Source organism: Belonocnema kinseyi, chromosome 2 (genome assembly GCF_010883055.1).
Source record: "Belonocnema kinseyi isolate 2016_QV_RU_SX_M_011 chromosome 2, B_treatae_v1, whole genome shotgun sequence".
Classification (NCBI taxonomy): domain Eukaryota; kingdom Metazoa; phylum Arthropoda; class Insecta; order Hymenoptera; family Cynipidae; genus Belonocnema; species Belonocnema kinseyi.
Genome location: NC_046658.1, coordinates 56,868,788 through 56,888,877, shown reverse-complemented (window position 1 = coordinate 56,888,877; position 20,090 = coordinate 56,868,788).

The window sequence follows — 20,090 nt, the reverse complement described above, 5'->3', positions numbered from 1 at the left end:
TATGTTCGAATTACGTCTTTAAAACGTCTTTGGAACATTGTATGTTAATGGAACGTTATATGGACTGACTTAGGACATTTTTAAACCGTTCTAAGATGTTCTTTAACGATTGTACCCACTGGGCAACAATTAAAAAATGTATGAATTAAGTCAAACGAAAATTCTGACAATTAAACAATATGAAAAATAACAATTCAGGCTAATTTGTATATAGTATATACTGTGGGAACTATTAATATTAACAAATAAAAATTAGGTCAAGTAAAAATTCGTTCGAATAAAAATTAGGAAACGTGACAAATTGAATAAGGATTCGACAAACATTATAAGGATCGGTAATCTAAAAATTAATACTGGATCAAATAAGAATTTTAAAAAACTTTAAAAAAGGAAAACAATTTGCGTAAATTAAAATTATGGCAACTGGTAAGTCGTCCAATTGAAATGCAGGTCAAATGAATTGTTGAAAAAATTAGAATTACCCCAAATTATTTTATTATTCGGTATTATTTGGTTTGATTATTCATAGGCAAATAAAATTGATCGCGAATGTACTTTCCTGACAAGGAATATCATAACATACAAATAATTGATTTTATAATAATTGATTTTACTTCTAAGTAAAAAAAGAGGTTCAAGTCGCACTAAAGTACTGGCTATGAGAGGAATCAATCCTTTTGTCCTAACTTTCTTTAAGGGCATGTGACACACTCAAATACCTATATTACCGACCTTACTTCTTCAGTTTACTGAATTTTCTTTAAACTTAAGAAATTTTGTTGTAAGTAAAATATGGGCCTGAAACTTTGGAAAATTTCTGAGAAGGCTATAAATGACGTTACAAAGAAAATATGTAAAAAAAAAATGGTCCCAGTTCTAATTTCTTTAAAAATAATTTTTAGCGAAACTCCTACTCAAAATAAGTACATAAGCAAATAGTTTATGATATTTTCATACATTTTCCAATGTTTCAGTCTGATATTTTATTTACAAAAAAAGATCTTAAGTTCAAAAACAAATTTTAGTGAACTGATAAAGTGAGACCGGTAATATATGCATTTGAGTGTAACACATCCCGTGTAGGAATCCAATCAGGGATCCGGTCAGGCGAGAAATTCGTAACTTGTTTTGTCTTTTAAGGCTTATCGAAAAAATTGCGGTAAACTTTAAAAGTCAAATCAAGTGATCCAATTCTGGCAAGAAAATTAGAGTAGAATTTTATTCCCTGATGATAGAATATCATAGCAATTTGGAAGCCATGTGGTGATTTAAGGTTAGGAAGAAAGAAAGTAAAAACTGTATACTCAAGACTATATCTTAATTAAAAATAATAATTATTCTTGCACCAAGTGAGGGTTTCAAACTAATTACTGAAATAAGGTTGATTTTAATCACGAGTCTCGATTTTAGTTGCGAACTTCGAAGAGACGACGCAACATGAGTGCAAGGAGCATCCTCGTTCCAGGTGCGAAACTGAAAGTTACTGAGTGTCTATGAAGACGACAGACACAGACGGCGCTATATATGGCGGTAAATTTGAAATTTTACAGGCTAAACATTGTCTGAATATAGAGAAGTTTATAAAAATTGTATCATTTCTGTTGTTGTACATAACAGAATCGACAACAGTTTAATTTAAAATGTTAAATTAGTCGAAAAAATTTAATGTTTTTGTAAGAATTTATAAAACTCACTTTTGTTTCACTGATCTAATAAATCTTTAAATTATAATTTTCAAATAATAAATTATCTAGCATCCATAATTACGTCTTTGATAATGTCACGGCTTTTAAAAAATGTGTAATTTATACAAGAACATTAACCTGACCAGTGCTCAGTCGGCTCCCGACCATGGGATATAACCAGGGTTGGCCCGGTCAGTTACCGCCCGGCCCCGGAATACGTGATTCAAGAAAAATGTAGTCCGACCGGCTCCCGCCCGGTTCCTGTCCATGAAACCCAGCCAGGGGTACCCCGGCCGGGATTCGACCAGAAACCTTGTTGTATTACGGCCAACCGAAGAAATATTTACGCAGGATGCCCTTCAAAAAATATAAAGTCCACATAAAGACGAAAGTACTATGAAAGTACTACGAAAGTACTATGAAATTTGTACACTTTCTGATATGACTTGTTTCTTCAAAAATATTGCTAAAATAGAGCTAAAGTACCAAAAATGATCGAAATATGTCCGTTTCACCAGGACTGTTGTAGGAAAACAATACCGGAGAAGTTTTACATCCTTCTTTTTAGCTAAACTTTTCTAGGGCGAAAGTACTTCAGCCAAAATCAAGGCCTGCTAAACAAATTAGGTGGGAGCTTTTAGGTATTTTTGTCTCAAAAAGTATTTAGGACTCGTACTTATTTTTTACTTTAGTCCTATTTATAATCAGCACTTTTTCGGGAAAAAAAATCCCACCAAAACGTGTAAACATTATTTTTTATATCCATATCTGAAACTTAAAAGTTGTTTAAAAAAAGTTCTTATTAAAGCACTGACTGATTCCACATCCATTACTTGAGCGGGACTTTAACTTTTTTTAATCTGGCTACTTGTATTTTCAGAAGTCACTTGTGTTTCATTTGTTTTTGCACATAATTTCATTAGAAAGAAATAGAAAACAAGTGACTTCTGAAAATGCAAGCAGAGTGTTATTGCATCCAACCGATCCATTGTAGTAATTACTTCTCTATAAACAAAAGCTTCAAGAAGGCTATAAACCTTTGTAGTCTTAGCAGATTTAAATTATGGAACTTCTCAATTGAAAAAAATTGTTTTCTTCCTAGCTTATAGTTTCTTTTTTTTTCATACAAGATTGAAATCTTTCGTAATTTAGCAGGTTGTCATTAACAAATTTTACTTAATGTGAGATACATGCACCGTGAAGTCACCTAGGGAAGCTAGCTTCAATTATCGTACAAATGAATAGAAAAGGGAAAATTCTAATTTTCTCCTGGAAAGCAAATTAAATTAAATTCAATAAGCTCTACTACACCATTATTTTAATTGACAAAGGAAATACTTGCTCGATTGTACAAGTAGTTAGTAACGGACATTATAAAGGAATTTATCAGAAATTGTGAAAGCGTTTTCCTGTAATGCACAGCAAAAACAGTTGTAACAATCCTAATCGGTTAGCGTTCGCGATGCAGAGTCATTGATTCGTTATTCTACTTTTACGTTTGCCCTCTGCGCCACCTCGTATTGCTCTCTACGAGGCATTTTAATGAAGGCATTACAGAGGCAGGTACGTCGATATCGAAAATAAGATTCGCAAAAGAACCGGCGTTCAGCTCTGATCTGCCTGGGAGTAAGTAAGTACACAGAGAGCTGTTCGAAACAGCAGCATCGACCATTTGTTTTGAGATTTCTCCGTGAGTTCGCGTGTATGTTAGTTACGTATTTGCATCCTACTTCATATGTATGGATCGACATATATATTGTGCATCAAGGTGGATTTGAATGTGTTTCGAGGGATTTGTGTATATGTATAAGGTTTGTCACAGGTGTAAGCGCAGCGACTGTAAGCGACTTCGTTTCCCGGCTTTTTGCAAAGCATCCGCCCGCTTGCGTAGCCAATAATTGAATATCGGAGGGAGAGGATTTTAGAGGGGGATTTTAAAGAGGAGGAAGAGGGATGGGAAGGTAGGAGCATCCGATTGAGCATCGGAAGAGGAGGGTGAGCGACACTGCGAAAGGCGAGTAGCATATCACGCTAGTGTTGGTGCCGGTTTGGACGTTCTGGGAGAAAATCGATATTTTAATTGGACAAAATAATTGGAACGAGCGAGCGAGCGAACGAATGGAAGATCGTAATCTCCGGGTATATGGACCCCCTTTGTGAATTGGCGAGTCCCTGTGCATCCCGCAGAATATACTCCTGTCGACGCCCTCGCTGCACCTTTCCGCTCGCACTCACCCTTATTTTGCCATTGCAAGTTTTACGGAAACATCCACCAACTTCCCTATAAAGTGTAGGTGGCAAAGTAAATGTGAATTCTATGGAGACCCGCATGTATTAACAATAGAGCTTAACAGTCTTCTAATCTATACGAGAACATCACAGTATTTGTGAGATTAACCATTTTCATACTGATGGTGGCGTTCCTCAAAATGTCTTACATTTTAGAGCGAATTGGTGTAACTGGATTTTTTTAAGAGTGTCCGTAAACTACTTGGCGGTACTGGCGTGCCAGCACTGGTGCAGTACTGGCAAACCGCTGGCGTACGAAGATGCCGGATTTAATTTTAAAAATGATTAAAAATTATTTAATTCTTTTAAAGACCATCCATTCATCATCATACGATTGCATATCGTCCGAATATTATTTATAATTACAGAGATATAATTTTCAAACTGTTTGTTTATAATCTAATATTAATAATAATAATCTAATAAAAATAATCTAATAATTTATAATCTAAAGATATAACAAAAAAGGTATTAAAAAAATAAATAATAATTGACTGCGAGTATTTTGTCAATACATGTTAATGGCACTGCTTAGAGTGATATACATTATTATGTAATATATGTATATATGTATTATTATGTAATATATACAATATATTACATTTTTAAACATTATATTACAAATAAAATTTCTAACGCAAAGGCGGATCGAATCTACATATCTATATACCTAAATCTATCGCCTAGCAGTCGGGAGTGCTAACCACTCCGCTACACCGACAAGTTATAACTTGGTGAAAAAGCCATTCTCATAAGCGACAGTTCAGAAAAGTTAAAATACCAAATTTTGAGCTCTCTTTTTCTAATTATTTATTATTATACGACGTTATGTAAATGTAAAATACACGAACTTCTAACAGGAACATCAATAAAATAATTATTAAGTAAATAATTTAAATCGACTAGAATTTTTCTTCGTGTAATATTTTATTTTTTCGCGTTGTAGACCATTTTAAAAATTCTGATAATAACATTTAATGAGCATTTAAAATTTGTATCGACGGAACTTAGAAATTTTACCACGTTGCGCAACAATTTTTTTAATAACGATTTTCTTTAAACCTTTGTGTAACGTTTTGCTACTACTGGCATAGTGCCGCCCCGGTCGCCAGCCAACGTTTCGCCAGTACTGGGCGAACCACCAGCTGTCTGTACTGGTTGGGTAGTACTGCGCCGGTGGTGAACTTCGGCACACTACCGAAATTTCCACCTGGGAACTCGTCCAAAAAAATATCTGAATTGTAGTATAAAAAGTATGTGAAAGCTTAAAGTCCGCTGAATGCAACGATATAATCACTTTAATGCAAAAAAATTGTTGCCAATAGTTAGAAGGCAAAACATCTCAAAAAAGAGTTTTTCGAACATATGTTGCTTCATGATGCGAGTGTAATTCAAGAATTAAATTTATGATAATATAGCTGGTACGCAGGAAATATTTTTTTGAATATTTCTGAACTTATAATCTGTCTTGTATCGTGGAAGGCGCAGCAGAAAAAGTAGTAAAAAAAAAGTAACCTTTCGATGACAATAGTAACTCCAGGAGCAAGCCGACTTCCCCGAATAGATGTTACAACAGACTTACTATTGTCATCGATAGGTTACTTTTTTCTAACGGCTGCCCTGCTGTGCCGCCCGCGTGCCAACACTGATTAGAGTCAAAAATATTAAAAATGATATTTCTTGCGTAACAATGATTTTATATAAATTTAATTGTTGCACTACGCTCGTATTACAAAACTACACATTTAGAGTTGTTAAACGACTTCCTACCTTCATTCGTTCTTAAGATAAAGTATTTGTAAGTAAATCCTCTTAAAAAGTGAATTATTGAATATTTCAGAATTTTGAAAAATGTGTTGCAATAAAGAACGTTCCAAGAATATATGGGAACAGGTAATTATCGAAGCCTGAAAAATTAGGCCGAAAAAACCCTTTTTTGTGGTGTTTTGCCCTCTAACAATTGACAACATTTTTTAGGATAAAAGTGATCATATATCGTTGAATTTAAAAGACTTTGAGCTTTCAGATGCTTTTCATTATACACTTCCGAAGTTTTTCTTGGTGGGAGTTGTAATCAAAAGAAGTGAGGTGTTTCGAATTTTGGTCCCACCTTTAGAAACGCGAAAAATCGCAGGAAAAAAGTGATATCCGTATTTATTCAAACGCTACTTTCGGGCTAGGGGGAGAGGTAAGGAAAAAATTAATATCGTCAACGAGGGCGCATGCGGGGGTCAAACATTGCCCAAAATTGGTAAGCTAGTTTATAGGCGGCCCCCAAGATGTTAACGAAGAAAAATCGGTTGATGATGGAATGATTTAAAAAACTGAGTTTCTGAAACAAAAACCACGTATATTTGGACCGCAAAAATTTGTAGTAGACAGATTTTGTGACACTTGTCACGGACCTCAATTTCCCAACTCCCCTAAAAGCGTTAAACTCTTGAAGAAGTCTCAGTGGCGCTAAACAGCCTAATGTGATTTTGTGGAAGAGGAAGTGGCAACGCGTGACCAATTATGCGGCGAGCACAAATATTTTTGCTTCGATATTTCATCCCCGTCTGAAATGGAGCGTCTCAAAAAAGGGAGAGATGCCGAAGGGTCTTTCTTGGCTTCGTTGGTTTCAGTTGACACCTCAACACGTGCGCACCATGCGTAGCTAGTTAAGAGCCATCATGGCGCCTCATAACCCTGCACCTCCGGCCACTTCACCTCCTTCCATGGCGCTATGCGGCTATGGTTACTTCTTTAGTACTCGAGGAACCGGTTCCCCCCTTTCTGCCCCCACTGTGGTTTACGAACCTCTAATAGTTCATTTGTTTCGAAAGTGTTCCGCGCTCGCTTCCGGTTGTTAAAACCCGAGAAGTCGTAAAGATAGACAGATACCTGCACTTTGATCTCTCAGAGCATTAATCGTCGAATTACACTTGAACTAGATTTTTCTACACTGCCATCTGTTTGACAAATTCACAGCATTTTATCTTCACTATAATTCCAGAAACTAGAGATCCCTTTTTTTGTTGCCCTTTTGCGAGTTTGTCAATTTGTCTGGAGGCAAAAAGTATTCGCAAATGCATAAAATTACGGTTCTAATTTATATTCACATCTGTTATTTTTTTTCAAACCGTCCCCTTATTTCTACATACTTTTTGCTTGTTTACTTAAGAAATTTTTTTGAGATACGTTTGTTACACGGGTCCATTTCTTTTGGAAAATTTGAACAGATGGCCAACTATAGCTGCGACAATTCAACTATTGTTGAGTTATGCTCGATCTTCGGTCTTTTGTACACTTATGGAAAATTGAGACAAAAGATTGCAGTTGTCACTGGACTAAGCGAGTTTCGTCATGCACGCATACCTCTCAATTTTTTATGATAATTCACAAACCATTGAACATTTAAATATTTTCTTGAGTACCTTTTAAACTTTAAAGAGAAGATTTTAAGATTCATTTTTTTGTAACTTTCAAGTTTTTACCATTATTTTCCTAATATTTTTTTCGTCAAAAGTTAAAGATCAATCTTCGAAACAGGCAAAACGCAGAAATTAGCCTGGTTTATCACTAACAGAATTTATTCATATTTTTCGTAATTTTTATAATAAAAATATGTGACATTCATTTAAGGTTTTTGTCGCATGAACCGTTAAAGAAGAACATTGAGATTATTATTACACGCTCTCTAAATTTGAAATAGTGAAAATTTCACTAACTGAATTAGTGATTGAATGATTCGCTGCTGAAATAGTGATTTTTTTTGCTTTTTACTATTGAATTAGTGGTCCTCTACTGTAAAAATAGTGATAATTTTAATATTTCCAATTGGTGTATTTTATTTTACTATTATTTAGTGGTTTAATTCACTATTTAATTAGTGAAGTCGAGATCGAAGCCGTGATCACGACTAATGATGGACTCGCGCCAACCCGCGCTCACGTCTCGTTTGCATCTTTTTCATCGTTTACATTTGTCATCTTGCATCATTTTTCTTTCTACGAGCGTAACAAAAATTAAAACACAGGTTAGTAATATTTTTCAGTTTATTATATTTTCGTGTAGTTTCCTAGTGAATAGTGTCCTTATTATGTGGCGAAATGTATATCGAGGCAAAAACGTTTGCTACAGAAAATGAGCGCTGTGTTCGTTTTGAGGTTACGAAATTCAGCATTCCATTCAATTCTATAGAAATAAATGGAAAGCTGAATTGAGATTTTTCTTTATTAAGTACAGTATCAACATAAATTAATTTAATTTTTAAATATACATTATAGTTTACTTTTATACCTTGTCTTGTAATATAGTTTACTGTTGGAGTTATTGGTTGACTCCAGCAAATATTTTATGTAAATATGCATGACAATTTTAAGTGTCGTTGTTTATGGTTATTGACGATTTTAAATGAATTTATTATTAGGTATTGGTTACCCTAAGGTATATGCGTCATCCGCGCCGATATGTCTAATGAGTTTTAGGAGTACGACAGCCTAACTGTGGAAGAGTTAGCCACACGCAGAAAAAAGAACCTTACATTTTACTGAAAACCAAGTTAAATCAACCGATCTTCCTAGTACTTTTATGGACAACATGACAGTTTAGGTAAACATTAAAATTATAGGAAAATAAGTATGACTATCATTTACGGTTAATAGTACCGATTCTCAAGTCGTGCTGACCTGCGGATCCGTAGATTTTACAGATCCAGTTGCTATTAAGTACAGTAAGTAAAATACACTCAAAAATACTTATTTGTAAGGTAATGAAAATAACAGAAGCCAAGATTTGGGAAGTCCAAAGTGGGTGTATGCCAGGAAAGTCATGTACGGATCAAATATTTAGCTTAAGGCAAATAACAGAAAAAAGTTTGAGAGTAAGAAAAAAAGTTTTCGGTGCATTTGTTGACCTAGAAAAAGCTTTTGAGAAGGTAGACAGAAGTAAACTTTGGGAAGTCCTGAAAGAGTATGGAGTCAATGGATGGATCCTAAAAGCTATAAAAACAATATATACGGGTAGCAAAGCGAGTGTAAGGGTGAATGGGAAATTGAGTGACTGTTTCGATATTATTCAAGGAGTTAGACAAGGATGCGTTATGTCTTCATGGTTATTTATATTATTTATGGACAAGTGTTTAAGAATGGCTCTTTTCGACTAAGAGGTTGTGGATCTCGAAACAGTAAGGGTACGTGGGCTAGCGTTCGCAGAAGATAATGTTGTTATGACAGAGTCAATCGAAGACTTACAAAGAACATTGAATAAACTAGATGCAAGGATGAAGAGCACGGACCTCAAAATTAATGCAAATAAAACAAAAACTATGGTGCTCGATGGAAATAGTGAGAAAACACTATGCAATATTTTATCAAATGATGAGAGAATTGAAGAAGTTGATAAGTTCGTATACCTTGGTAGCTTATTTACTAGGGACGGGAAGATAGATGAGGAATTAGATAGACGCATAAACAAAGGTAAGAAGGTTATTGGTAAAGCAGGTCCCCTTATCAGAAGTAAAAAAATATCAATGAAAGCTAAAATGGCAATACATAAATCTATACCTAATTTGAGAGAAAGTCTATGAAATTACGAGTATTCGGCCTTTGTCATCATATTTATTTTGCATGCTTTAAGAAGAAAATTAGAAAATTATGTTTTTCAGAAAAGAAACTCTTCTGGTCAGAAAAATTGGTTTTCTCGCAAAAAACTGATTAAGATGCCCTTCTTATATTAGCATTAACTTAAAAAAGTATTAGAGAAAATAAAAAAAGTAGTGCTTTCCAGAAAATTTTTTCTGCGAACTGAAAGTTTAATCGTAGGCTAGGCGAAGGCGTACTGATTGTAGGCGAACCATAGAATAATTGAAAGCGAGCTAAAAAAAGTTTCAGAGCGCACCCCCTAAATTATTTTGTCCGGCTCTGATATAAATAAATATAAAAAATGTTTTTGTATTTAAGAAGTCACAGAAAATGTTGGCAAGTTTGGAAATGTCTGATAATTGTATAAATTACAGAAAATTTCAAAAAATTTCAAGTATACAAAAGTTTTCAAAGATTAGACTTTGAAATTTTTTTTAATTATTTAGAAATTTTTGGTATTTATAATAATTGATCAGTAATTCAGGGTATCTCATAAATTTGTATTGGACTAATCACTACTCATTATCACTGTTTCGAATAAAACGTCAACGCGATAGCGAGGTCACCACTCCTCTGCTGGAAAAATAGGATTTTCTGGAAAGCCCGAACCTTTTTACTTTTTCTTATATTTTTGTACATGCTCTCAATATTCTGTTTTTTAAACTGGAAGTATTTTTTTCCTGAAAATATAATTTTCGAGTTTTTCTCATGAGCGATGCAAAATATAAAAGAGAGCAAGAATTTTTTTTGTATTACTTCTTTCTTGATATTCAAACATTATTGTTGCTCACGGATGTATTCCTTATATAAATATAATGGGAAAAATTCAGGAAAAAGAATTTTCATGTAAGTGTACGTATTTTTTGAAAAATAGGCGGCATAATTCAAATACTCGTAACTTCATGCAGTTTTTTCTCAAATTAGTAAAATACGTATTTTTTTCAAATCCCAAAAATCACTTTCTGAGAAATATATCTTATTTGCAGACGATGCTGTAGAACCTAACAAGCTTTCTCTTGTAGCGATTAACGCCTGAGCTTGATTCGCTTTTGGCGAGTTTTCCGCGCGTTTGTTTTTGAGTGTCCTGAGAATTTTAGGGAATCATTAATAACTCCGGAGACGTGCTTTTTAACTCACAGATATGCGACCAGCGCTAAACGGGTCGACGGGTGTCGTCACTTAGCGTTGCTTCCGCTCGGTGGGGTGTGGTTTTTATTTTTCGGAGCTTTTTAGATGCCGGAAGATTTATTACGTATTTTGGATCGAGCTACACGCCTCGACGAATTAAAGCTTTGAACTAAACCCAGTGGCGTTAGAAAACTAAAGCGGCTGGAAAATTACTGTCGGGGCTGAAGTCTGTCTCAAAGAGCAGCCCATTAAGATTATTGTGAGAAATTGGAGACACGGGAAAATTATATAGCAATCAACTGAACGACTTATTAATAGGATTTCTTATTTCTGTAGAATCATCTACCGGCATAAATCGACAAAAATGAAGTTATTAGGCATTTATTATCATTTGAAAGATCTTTTAATAGCTCAATAACAGTGGCATGAAGAACTGGTTTCTTTTAACTAGTTAGGGGTCGTCCATAAATTGCATAACACTGTGTGTGTGGGGGGGGGGGGTCTAGCCCAGTGTTATACAATGACGAAAACCTTCAGGGGAAATCGCAAATAGCGCTACATAGAGGGCGAGGAGGGGCCGAAATTGCAAGTATAGAACTATTGTTTAAAACTATAAAAATTGTTAATTTTCTGGAAATATAGTTCAGAACCCAGGAAAAAGACACGGTTGATTGCTTCATATTAGTTAATCTGTTTCTTTAAAAAAAAAATTGATTGGATGATCTTTTTCTGAATCGAAATGGCGCGTTTGAACCATACTTCGCCATTTAAATTATTTGAATCTTGTAACTCCGATTCAGTCGTCGTAAATAAGAAAAGTCTGCATAGAAAAAGCTAAGTGTAATCTTTACCCGGATTTCGACGTAAAAAATACTTGCAACAAAAATCACTTCAGTAGGGTAATCTTAACCCTGGCATCTCGGGTAGTCTTCTGTATTTACCCACTAAGGGTGGTCCACACATTTTTTTGGAATTTTTATGGGGACACTCTGGAAATTTGTTCAAATCCACACAAAAATAAACGCATTTCTTTTTGGTTAAAAAAAAAAAAGTTAGAGGTGCCGTAAGCCCCATAAAGTTTAACACGTATTTCCCATAAGAAAAAAAGACGTTTTTGTCAATCTTATTCAGAATCCTCAATATTATTTGAATCGAGTTAAAACTGAACATTTTTCTTCAAAATTAGTTATAGAATACGAATAAAATATCACTTTTCAAATATCAACGCCATAGTCTGCTTTCTAGGGTTCCAAAAAAACCCCATAAGTGAGAAAAATGGGTAGTGCGAGTTTTTGGCGCTAATTATGACTTTTTTTTGCGGTTTTTTAAACGAAAATTGTTTCTGGCACATAAAAGACTATTTCATACTGATATTTATATGTTCACGTGAATTGTTTAAACAATTTATTATGGCTTTTAGCCATTTTATCATAGAATGGAGTTAGTAGTGATACCGTCGAGCGATATTTCCCAATCTCGACACGATCCCGACTCGATCCCAGACTCCGGTTTTGGGTTTGAATCGTGTCGGTTTTAGCTCGACTCGACTTTGGATCGGGAAGTCGATATATCAGCTCGGGATCGGGTCGGGTTTTCGATACTCCTTCGGCAGCTGTGCTCTTCTCACTTGAACCGAGCGGAGAGGGAAATTTATCAATGGGTTGACTTCACTCGTTCCCTCCTGACTCCTCCTGCGCCTCATTAAATCGATCATGGCTAGAATGAAAATGCTGGAATGCATTTTCCCCATAGAAAGTGGAAGATTTGTACTTTGGCTTAGAATTAAATCATTTGAAACATCGAAATGCGATTATGCCGATTATAGAAACTATTTTCAACAGTCAGACAATTTAGAAATGTTTTTAATGAAAAGGAATATATTTTTTAGTATGTTGCAATATTGCACTGTTTATTCAAGAAGAGCAAATATGAATCAGATATTGAAAAGAGAACAACTTAAAGCTCAATTGTTGTAAATAGATTGCATTGTACGGATTCTTCAAATTTTCTACTGATTATATGAATTTTTGGGAATTTAGTTAGACTTTCCTTCCTACAGTGGTAATTGCAAACCAAATATGTATGATAAATTCTCAATAAAAACTTCGATAGTTGAATTTTCAATAAAAAATAGAATGGTTAAATCGTTACTTAAAAACAATAATGTTTAACCTAAAAAAAGTTATCAAAAAAATCGTTAAGCCCCTCAACCAATCAATTGGAATTTTAACCAAGTAGTACGACATTTAATGAAGTACTTTAATTTTCTACATAAGAACTTAAGAAGACTCATTTTTCACCAAATACATAAATTTTATAGACAAAGAGGTAAATTTTCAAATGCAGAAGATAAATTTCCTACCAGAAATAAAGCAGTTACATTTTCAATAAAAAATTAATTTTCTACTTCAAAAAGAACAAGAAATTACTTTTCAAATAAAATGATGAGCCTTCAATTGCAGTAATTACATTTTTAGTTATAAAATGAATTTTCAACCAAGAAGAACGTTTTTTAAAAGTAATAGTTAAATTTGAAAAAAATAAAATGAACTTACAAAAATTTACCTTAACTTTGAAACACGGAGTTGAATTTTCAACCAAGACACTTCGTTTTACACCGAAAAGAAAATGTGCTTCTATAATAATTGGACAACAAGTGGAAAATTTTTGAAAAAAATGCGTCTTTCTAACTCCTAGTGGTGCCGTTCGATACGATATTGTCTCGTGATCGGGTCGGGATCGGTTTTGTCTCGGGTCGGGATCGTGATTCCGATACCCGTGCTCGTTTTTCTCTCGGCTCGGCTTTGGCTCGGGAAGTCGATATATCGGGTCGGATCGTGTCGACTTTTCAATACTCCTTCGCCAGATGTGTGTTTGTGACGTAGCGACTAGCGGTTCTCAGTAAGGTGAAATGAAAAACGAGGTTCAAAATGATATAAAGAACGCAATAATGCACCGATTTTGTATTAGTTCTTTTTTTGTTTTAAAAATTCAGGACTAAATTTTTTAGTAACAGTTGAGAGTCGATTTGTTATTTTTTTTTCTTTATTTAATTTTTATCTTAGTGCAAATAGCGAAAAGTGTTGAATTTTTGCCCTTCATGGTTTATTGCCGTAGAAACAATTGATTTTAAACTTCAGATCACTTTAATGCAATGCGAAGCGGTATAAGTAAACAGTAAAAATTTTATCTTTCAAAGGTTATTGTTATTAGCGGAATCTAATAACAAATAATATACATTAAGAATATTCGTTGTTAAAGTATATTCCTGGTGTAAAATTGCTTGCTTTTATTGTTTGCATGATACGTGACCATCAAAATTCAGAATTAAATGTTATTAATTACTTCTATAAACAAATTCTGTAAACAAATGTACATCACAGAAATTAATAGGCAGCAAACAATCTTTTTTTCGTCTACTCTTATTGTAATGATATCACCGATTATATTTTCTATAAAAATTATATTAACCATTGATATTTGTTTATTCGATAAGCCAAATATATGCAAATTTACATTTTTATATAAATTTACATTTTAGGAGTTTGAAGCTAAATAAAACCGATTTTTCATCTACTTTTATTGCAATTACATATTCTGAAAAAATTTTGTCATGCATTAAAGTTTCTTAATTACGAAAAAATTATAGAAATAAATGCACATTTTCAGCGTTTTCAAGCAAAAATAAACGTTTTTTCATCTGACCTTCCTCAAATCATTCACAAATTTAGTTATACATTTGTTAATTTGACGAACAGTTTATATAAACAAATACAAATTTTCGGCGTTTTCCAACGAAAGTAAATCGTTTTTTATCTGACCTTATTCAAATGATATCCACAAATTTAGTGATGCATTAACATTTGTTAATTTTATGAACAAATTATAGAAATAAATGCACATTTTCGGCGTTTTGAAGCAAAAACAGTTTTTTTATTTGACCTTGCTCAAATCATTCACAAATTTTTCTTTTCGATGTAAAATGAAGTTTCTTGGTTGAAAATTCAACTCCGTGTTTCAAAGTTAAGGTACATTTTTGTCAGTTCATTTTATTTTTTTCAAATTGAACTATTACTTTTAAAAAACGTTCTTCTTGGTTGAAAATAAATTTTATGATTAAAAATGTAATTATTGCAGTTGAAAGTTCACCATTTTATTTCAAAAGTAATTTCTTAATTTAAAAATGCAATATTTTTTTTAAAGTTCGTTCTTTTTGAAGTAGAAAATTAATTTTTTACTGAAAATGTAACTGCTTCATTTCTGGTAGGAACTTTATCTTCTTGATTTGAAAATTTACCTCTTGGTCTTAAATATTTTATTGAGAATTCTTTTTTTAGGTTAAACATTACTGTTTTTAAGTAACGATTTAACCATTCTATTTTTTAATGAAAATTCAACTATTGAAGTTTTTATTGAGAATTTATCATACATATTTGTTTTGTAAATACCACTGTAGGAAGGAAAGTTTAACTAAATTCTTAAAAATTCATATAATCAGTGGAAAATTTGAAGAATCAGTAGAATGCAGTCTATTTATAACAATTGAGCTTTAAGTTGTTCACTTTCCAATATCTGATTCATATTTGCTCTTCTTGAACAAACAGTGCAATATTGCCACATACTAAAAAATATATTCTTTTTCATTAAAAACATTTCTAAATCGAATGACTGTTGAAAATAGTTTCTATAATTGGCATAATCGCATTTCGATGTTTCAAATTATTTAATTCTAAGCCAAAGTACAAATCTTCCACTATCTATGGGGAAAATGTATTTCAGCATTTTCACTCTAGCCATAACCGATTTAGTTAGGCGCAGGAGGAGTCAGGAGGGAACGAGTGAAGTCAACCCATTGACAAATTTCCCTCTCCGCTCGGTTCAAGTGAGAAGATCACATCTGCCGAAGGAGTATCGAAAACCCGACCCGATCCTGAGCCGATATATCGACTTCTCGCTCCAAAGTCGAGTCGAGCTAAGGCCGACACGATACAAACTCGAAACCGGAGAATTGGAAATTTCATCAAAAGTGACTTTTTTCAACTGCGATTTTGTAGCATTTTTCTAAGAGAATATTATTAACAATAATATTAAATTGTTTAAACAATCACCCTTGTTACCATTGATGAACTATCTAACTCCATTCTATGAGAAAATTGCTAAAAAAAGTAATAAAGTGTTTACAAAATTTATGTGAACATTGTATTTTATATGCCAGAAAATATTGGCATTGAAAAAACCGCAAAAAAGTCATAATTAGCGCCAAAAACCCGTAAAACCCATTTTTTCATTCTGTAAATCTGAATTAATGCAAATTTTAATATTAAAATTAGTATTATATTCACTAACAAAATAGTAATATTTTGAGGTAGTAAGTATTTGACTAATAAATTAGTATAAATTTTACTAATATCAATTAGTAAACAGTAAAGCGAAGTTACTTGATAATATATTATTTAGTAACTTCGCTTTAATAATTCAATAGTAACCCAGCGCGATGACTAACGAATTAGTGAACTGTAATGATTTCAAACAATCAGACGCCAAGCGATGCCGCGCCATTTGAGGCTATGGCGGCTATGTGTTTTATCAGAAGCGAAGTGAAGCTATGTAGAAGGTCTCAAAGTGTTGTATTGTTGTGAATAAGTTTTTAAAGGAAAGGATTTATTCTGATGTTATTGACTAAGTGCATAATAGAGGTACTTCGTCCAGCAATATGAAAAGATTGATGATTTACCAGAAGCAGTAACAAAAGGGGTCGTTAGGCCCTACATTATCCGCGTAAACGGTCAGGCGATAGATTCTTATTTTATTCAAGGCAGCGGCGTAGCCAGAATTTTTTTCTCGGGGGGGGGGCTTTGATTTTTTTGCAGGGGGCTTCTGGCTTTTGTATAGGAAATGAGTGGGGAAAAGGATAATCGAGTAATGAAAATACTTAGTTTCGGGGGGGGGGGGCTTGAGTCCCCAAGTCCCCTCCCCCTGGCTACGCCACTGATTCAAGTCGATGGTCGCAGAGGTTAGATCCACAAAAACGTTCTGCCGTTTAATTAGTAAACACTGAAACGACCCAGACTTACTGATTTGATTAGTGGATAATTTCTACTAATAAAATTAGTAGTTTCCTACTAATCGTTAGTGACCGACTTCTCGCTAATGGAATTAGTGAAATTTCTCTAATTCATATTTAGAGAGGTTTTTTTGGGACCCTATATAACAGACTTATGGCGTTGATATTTGAAAAGTGATATTTTATTCGTATTCTATGGCTAATTGTGAAGAGAAATGTTGAGTTTCAAGTCGATTGAAATAATATTGAGGCTTCTGAATAAGATTGACATAAACATCCTTTTTCTGATGTGAAATACGTGTTAAACTTCATAGGGCTTGTGGCACCTCTAAATATCATTTTTTTAAACAAAACAAAAATGCATTTATTTTTGTGCGGATGCGAACAAATTTCTGGGCTGTCCCCATATAAATTTTAAAAGGAATTTTCCAATTTATTTTTGGACCACCCTATTACCCACGTTGTGAAGATAATTGTCAATATTTATCTGGAAGGCCTGGGTCACTTAACATCGTCTGCTTGAAATTTCGTTATGTTTATCCTTTTTATTGTATTTTATATGTAGGTTGTATTATCGACTCCAAAAATATTAAGTCACGGTTTTACCGGATTTCAACAATATTTGTGTTTTAAATTAACCTAAAACTGTGATGTATAAAGCGTTTGACTTTCAACTATGCAAGTAACTGGACGTCATATGACAATCACCAGTCGTTTTTCAACCGGCAAATGATCATTTTTGGTATTTTTTCACCAAAAAACAATTTAGAGAAATTTAAGAAAAATGTTCAGAATTCCATGAAATTCCTCAGAAATTAAGGTGAATTGTTCAAAAATTTGTGAATTAAAAAAATTTTTTAAGTCCAAAATACGCCTCTGATTCCAGTAAAATTGTAGTAAATTTAGAAGAATTTAAGGATGAACTTCAGGATAAACTTATAATAATTCAGGTTCATATCCAAATTAATTCAAATAAATTGAAAAAATTTTTAATCGAAAAATATTGTATTTTATTTTGCATTCTGAGACTTTGACTGCTTCCTTAACTCTCAACCCGTGTGGAAAAATTGCAATATGGTCTGATGTCAGGTCTGGCGCAGGTCTGGCTTTATCAAAATCTAGACTGTCTGATAGTTCTGATGAAGCCAAGGATTGGCGTTGATCAGTAAACCAAGAAATAAAAAAGTTGAAAGTTCAATCACCAAATATTTTTTACACTTTTCGAAAAAATTACAAAACGTCTGAAATGAAAAAAAAAAGAAATCCACACTATCAAACGAATACTTTTTTCTTATTAACTTGATAGTCTGGTCTGATCCAGATTTGGCGCTAATCAGCTATATGGGTACTTCTCTACTATTGGGAAAATCAGTGTCCCGGGCAAATTATGAATACACATTGTGTAATCTTCTTTTAAGTACATTAAAAAATAGTCTACTGGCGTGTCACAAGCTGTAAATCACAATTAAAGCAAAAAATTTCACAATAAATTAAAAGAAAAATGTCATTTCTATTACAATTTTTAAATGGTGTGATAATGGAAGATAAATTTCTGTGGCACATATTTTTAAAATTTAATATTTAAACACTTGAGCTTAATTTTGTCCCTCAGTTTTTTCAGTCAGTCCCCTGGTTCAACTTGAAAATTATTTTAATCGTTCTATGTGCAACAAAAAGTCATCTTTTTGCGTTAAACGGAACGGTTCCAACGTGAACTTTGTACTGATGTACAATAGATAGCGTTCATATACTATTCTGTTAGGTTATTTCTCGAGGTTAACGCTGAAACAAGTGCTTCAGCCGGCTGTTGAGACAGTCCCCTGGCAAGTAAATTTATACTTTGTTTTTGAAATTAAATTAACAGCTTTTGGTATTTTATATACTCAAAGTGGACAGATAATTATTCCTGCAAGTCAATTAATAATACTTTATTAGTATTTGTGATAGCCTTGACGTTTGTGGAATTTCTCAGTCCCCTGGCGTCAGTCCCCTGTCAGAGAATGAGGCAGGGAACTGATGGAACTACCAGGATACTGACAAAATAATAATTTCCAAGAGACCTTTCGTCAACGATGCATCCTACAAATAAAAAGCAATTAACAAGGAAGCCAATCTGACAAAGAAAGAGAGAATAGCCATCAATAGCTATCAGAAACTGCTGATTGAGATATGCTGTGATCGCTACAGTGAACACTGCTTATCCAGACAGTGTCAAAAGTGTATCAATAAAACTCCTGTTAACAAAAAATTTTATAACAAACCCTTGCATTTCCTAAATTAGATGGCTCAAAAACAAAAGTTTATAGACCCCAAAGCTAAAATACCACTTCAATTAACAAAATATCTGAAAAAGACGTTGATCATCCAGCCACGTCAACTCATAGGAAAACTGAATGAGGATTTAGATACATTTTTGTTCCGCGAAAGAAACATTGTCCGCCAGTTTAATGTAATAAATACTCTAAAGAAAAACATTCCTAATGATGATGCTTTAATACACATGGATTTTCCCCAAAATTATGCCGGCAAATACATCTCAAGAAATTCAACCCGTTTATTTTGGAGGTTATCTCGTATAAATTAGTCTTCACACTACTATAGTCAACTTACAAAATATGACTAACTCGTATAGCTCAGCATTCTTAAACACATCTTATTCCATAACTGCTATTTTGGCACATTTGCTACCCATTTTAAAAGCATTGCCTCCGACATCACGTGCCTTCACTTTTCAAGCACTGGACAGGTAGCCCAATATCGCAACAAACCGATGTTTCATATCTTGACTACAAAACTACCAAAACAACTTCCCAATATAAAAAATGTTGCTACATTAGTTTACGTCGATAAATAATCTATGGAAAAATTCTTAGAGCGATTCAGGAAAAGTGCCCTCGAATTATTATAAGCACTATTGACTATGAAGCTATTAAGACAATGAGAAGTATTTAACGCAAAGACTTTCAATGGCACTCTTAAAGTTCATCAAATGAGTGAAAAAGTTCGTTTAACAATACTAACAATGAGCAGTTTGAGCTGTTTCCGCAATTCTAATACGTGCGAATATTTCAACATAGGAGGCTTGACATATCAAGAGAACACCAAACTCACAGTCGAATATGTTTTCACTGAATGTCAAAATAAAAAAGAATCTACGAATAGTTATGTAACTTCTAAACAAATGATTAAGTTGGATCACAAGGATGTCTCCGACGCAGCTAAGGAAGAAGTTGTAGAGAAGTTACCTAGCCCCAACTTGTTAATGAAAGGGGAAAAAGTATTTCATAAACTAAGGTTCCC